Source organism: Rhagoletis zephyria, unplaced genomic scaffold (genome assembly GCF_001687245.7).
Source record: "Rhagoletis zephyria isolate East Lansing unplaced genomic scaffold, Rhagoletis_zephyria_1.1 Rzeph_scaffold_23590, whole genome shotgun sequence".
Lineage (NCBI taxonomy): Eukaryota > Metazoa > Arthropoda > Insecta > Diptera > Tephritidae > Rhagoletis > Rhagoletis zephyria.
This window is the reverse complement of record NW_016180648.1, coordinates 1,631-6,653: the sequence shown is the minus strand read 5'-3', so window position 1 is coordinate 6,653 and position 5,023 is coordinate 1,631. Positions and strand designations below refer to the sequence as shown.

Here is a 5,023-nt window from a genome sequence, read left to right as displayed (position 1 = left end):
GATATACATAATTTACCAGACAAATAGAAGAAAGGGACAGTTACAGTTGATAAAATTAACGAGTACCAACTAGCCGTTTACCAAAACTACCGAAATGGGTGTGGAGAACCTTAATATTAGTGTTTTCACTTTCAGATACGTTCCACCATGAGGTGTATGGCATTTTGTTACGTAAACACAATTCTCACGTAGCCATGCCAGTAACGTTAGTTTACAAACAGATACGTTTTCGTCTAGCAACCAAACAATTACATCAATTATAAAATTTTTTTCATTAATTAATCTAAACTCAATTTATTACAATTAAATCTTCTTCGAAATGTTCAAGGAGGAGCCGGTAATACGCGTACTGTTCACTGAGGCCGCCGGGCATTTGGCATATTCACTGACAGGGCTTGTCGCCAGCGGCATGGCATTCGGTCCGAAACAGCCGATGATATTCCATCTACTCGACGTGCCGACCGAAACCGGTAGGATAGAAGGCTTATTAATGGAACTGCTGGACTCGACATATCCTCTGCTGCGAGAAGTAATCCCCACCTGTGATCCTGTAGTCGCTTTTCAAGATATATCTGTCGCCTTCCTGTTGGGTAACAAACAACGTTCCTATGTTATGATGCACCGCGAGCTTATAGAGTTTCATGCTAAGAAATTTAAGGATTATGGTCTATGCCTAGAAAATTTCGCCCGCAAAGATTGTAAGGTCTTTGTGATTGCCGAACCAAGCAACACTTTGTGTTACGTCTGCGCCGAATACGCGCCATCAATTCCACGTGAGAACTTTACAGCCAATGCGCGCCTGAATCACAATCGTGCCATAGCACAAATAGCCTACAGGTTGAAAATGCCTTCGACGCATCTAAAGAATGTTATCGTGTGGGGCAATCAGTCGAGCTCGATGTATGCGGATGCCTCAGTAGCCAGCGTGGTCGTTAACAATAAGAGTCACCGAGTCGTTGATTATATGGGCGATGATAGTGTTTTTCTAAAAACTCAACTTGTGGAAAATGTTGCAAAGCGTGGCTTGGAAATAATAGGAGCGCGCAATCACCCATCCGGATTGTCGGCAGCAAAAGCTATTTGCGATCAGATGCGAGATTGGCTTTCGGGTACACCACAAGGTACAATAGTTTCGATGATAGTTTCGTCGGACGGCAGCTATGGCACACCGAAAGAGATTTTCTTCTCCTTGCCCGTCGAGATACAACGCGGCAAATGGACGATTGTGAGGGGCATCAAGCTGGATGAGATGGCAAGGAGTAAAATCGATATAAACGTTAAGGAGCTGCTGCAAGAAAAGATGCAAGCAATTGCAGAGTTGGGAGAGGGCTAAACAAAGTATTTGTATGATTTTTTTTTTTTTTTTTGCAATTTCGTTATGTTTCAAATGGTTTTCTGGTATACAACGGCGTGGATTGTAGTTATTATATCAAATAAATTTGTGCCAAAAAGCGGAGTTCAGAGCTTTTCATATGCAAATGTATAGCTCATTCGTATCAGTTTGAACACCCAAATTCTCTTGAGAGTGTACTCGAACAAGGAGGTTTCCAATATAATCTCTGTTGATCTGGATTCTTAGAAAAACTTCGGGTTTCTCAAGTATCATCCCTATTTAATAGCAGCAATTGGGGAACTGTATGAATGTTAGGTGCTATGACACGCTTCAGGATAAGAAAGTAGTCTTAGTAAGGTTGATGTCAGAGCGGACGTTATAAGCAATGGTAAGCTTGAAGAAATAGTATTTACTTCCATCGAGAACTAACAAGGACTTATAGCCGGAAGTATATCGTGGCNTTTTTTTTTTTTTTTTTTTGCAATTTCGTTATGTTTCAAATGGTTTTCTGGTATACAACGGCGTGGATTGTAGTTATTATATCAAATAAATTTGTGCCAAAAAGCGGAGTTCAGAGCTTTTCATATGCAAATGTATAGCTCATTCGTATCAGTTTGGACACCCAAATTCTCTTGAGAGTGTACTCGAACAAGGAGGTTTCCAATATAATCTCTGTTGATCTGGATTCTTAGAAAAAGTTCGTGTTTCTCAAGTATCATCCCTATTTAATAGCAGCAATTGGGGAACTGTATGAATGTTAGGTGCTATGACAGGCTTCAGGATTAGAAAGTAGTCTTAGTAAGGTTGATGTCAGAGCGGACGTTATAAGCAATGGTAAGCTTGAAGAAATAGTATTTACTTCCATCGAGAACTAACAAGGACTTATAGCCGGAAGTATATCGTGGCATAGTATCGCATCGCATATAGCGTTCACTCTGACACCAACTTAATGGCGAATTTTCACTACGCCAACATGCCATGTATAAAGAGACACACTGACTATTTTATGTTGTTGTTATAATTGAATGTTTTTATTTGTAACGCTTTCATGCTTTAACTACTCAGCCGATCATCATTAAAATTTGCACAGCTGTGTCATTTAGCCCAACTTATGCCAAGTTTCCACTAGGCATTGAGATGACAAAAAATGTACGCCATTTAAAGAAATGCCATGTGGAAATAAACTTAATGACTATTTTTTAATGTAATGACACGATTATTTTTTAATACCCGACTTTGCCATTTGTCATTTTTGCCATTTAAAGCCTAGTGGAAATCCAGCATTAAGACGTAGAATAGCTTTTATCTCGATTTGACAAGGGNTGACTATTTTTTAATGTAATGACACGATTATTTTTTAATGCCCGACTTTGCCATTTGTAATTTTTGCCATTTAAAGCCTAGTGGAAATCCAGCATTAAGACGTAGAATAGCTTTTATCTCGATTTGACAAGGTGCGTGGTACCTCCCATACAAACGGAATTTTTCATTCTGCATATCTCAGGAAGTATTTGTGGAAGAGTATTGGAACGTGGCATGGAGATATGTTGGTATATAAAATAAATTCCATACTCATGGAGGAGGGCTGCCACCTGTTCAAAAATCAAATTCAACTTGAATTTGAAATTTGTATTACAATATGTGTTGCGGAGGCTCAAAAAAGTTGTAGTTTTTAATATTTTGACAAGGGTTGCCAACTGTTTCAAAAGTTCAATCTTAATTAATTATTCGCCTTTGGTTTGAACATTTAGAATATTATTGAGGCGTTGAACAAGGGTTTGCTGCCTGCCTAAATATTAATTATATTTAATTTAAATTTAAAATTTTATTTAATTTAAATTTATTTCTAAGGTATATGTAAGAGGATTGCCACCTATTTGAATTAAGGGAATAAGGTACTTGGAATATGTACCACAACATGGGTGTCAAAAAAAAGTTCAGTGAGGTTGTAGTGTGAAAATATTTTGAAAAGGGTTGTCACCTGTTTGAAAAAGTCAAAAATTATTTAAAATATACACAAATTAAATTGTCAAACGCAAGAGTGTTTATATCTTTAGTTTGAACATTTAGAATTTTCGGAGGTGTTTGAAGAGAGTTGCCACCTGTTTTAACACTAACTACACATAAAATTATTAAAAAANACATGGGTGTCAAAAAAAAGTTCAGTGAGGTTGTAGTGTGAAAATATTTTAAAAAGGGTTGTCACCTGTTTGAAAATGTCAAAAATTATTTAAAATATACACAAATTAAATTGTCAAACGCAAGAGTATTTATATCTTTAGTTTGAACATTTAGAATTTTCGGAGGCGTTTGAAGAGAGTTGCCACCTGTTTTAACACTAACTACACATCAAATTATTAAAAAGGTTAAATGAATTATTAAAATATGGGTATCATCAACATGGTTTTGTAAAGCTATCATCTCTAAAATACACGTAGGAGGGTTACCAAACTGTTTAAAACTCAAATTGGGTTTGATTTGCAGGAATAAGTTAATTGAAAATGGATCACAAGAAAGAGGTAGACAAAATTGGAAAATCTATGAAATTTCATACACTCAGCGAAGTGGGTGAGGGCAATGTAGTATTTGAATAACTTTAGGTATAGTTGAAAAAATATGTTTTCTTTTTTTGGTCACCCGCGAGTGCTCGAAAGTGCCTATTTTGAGTTTGTTAGGTTGGTTTTCGGGTTGTTGAGTGCCACTCTCTCTTGTTTTTCACTATCCCGAGATCGCCCGGACTATGTTTCCGTCAAAAGAAGAGGAAGAATTATAAAAATTCAAATTTTAACTAATAAAAAAAAACATCACGTAAACTGTTAATTTAACGTTATTGAGTTCGCTGCCGCTCAGATCAATTTTGTTTAGTAATTTGACGTTTAGTAAAGTTAGGGCGGTTTATTCACTTGTGTGAGAGCATTTTGTACTTACGCTCGTTTGCCTGAAACTAGCCCTAAAATCTAAAAAACAAATCTATTCTATTTTGTTTTTTTTTGTTTTTTTTTGGATTGGCCATTAACTTTCCCCAATAATAATCCATCTTTTTCCAAACGAAAGCCCACAGAAGATCAAACTCTTTAGAAACTCGTTTGGATACTTTGAATGCAGAATTTGTGGAACTAGGGTTGCACTTTATCAACTGGTTTGCAGTGCATCATGCGGAGGTCTGGACATGACTTGTTTCACTTGCTTTCCCTATTTTTTTATGATTTGTCCGGCAAAACTAGCAAATAAACATACATATTTTCATACATATGTGTATATCTATACTCCCAACTGTTATTTCCCCCTACCACGAAAGCCGCATTCGCCATGCATACATTCATTGCAGTTGTATTCTTTCTTCTCCACCGCCTTTTTGCCACATGCGAAAACATATGAAAATAGTGGCGCTGAATTGTGTTGTTTTGGCCACGGCCACAATTGTTGTTTATTATTGGCCTGCGCTACAAACATTCATATGTATGTACATGCATGCGAATAAAATTGTGTACTTGTATGTACATATGTGTAAGTAATCAATAGCGACAACTTGCATGTGAAAAGTCTACTCCAACGAATGAATCCTGTTTGTTTTTTCTATCAATGGTTGGTTCAGAGCGTATAATGGGTGGGTGGGCGGTTTGTGTGTGTGTGTGTGGGTGGGGAGATAGAGAATAACAGCGGCGGCAACATCAGCCACGAGAATGATGA

The 5,023-nt window shown here is 37.1% G+C and overlaps 1 pseudogene; it reads left to right on the top strand.

Moving 5' to 3' along the window:
* The first annotated feature begins 319 nt into the window (after nucleotides 1-319).
* LOC108381737 (malate dehydrogenase, cytoplasmic pseudogene) lies at nucleotides 320-1,333 on the top strand (annotated as a pseudogene).
* The last annotated feature ends 3,690 nt before the right edge of the window (nucleotides 1,334-5,023 follow it).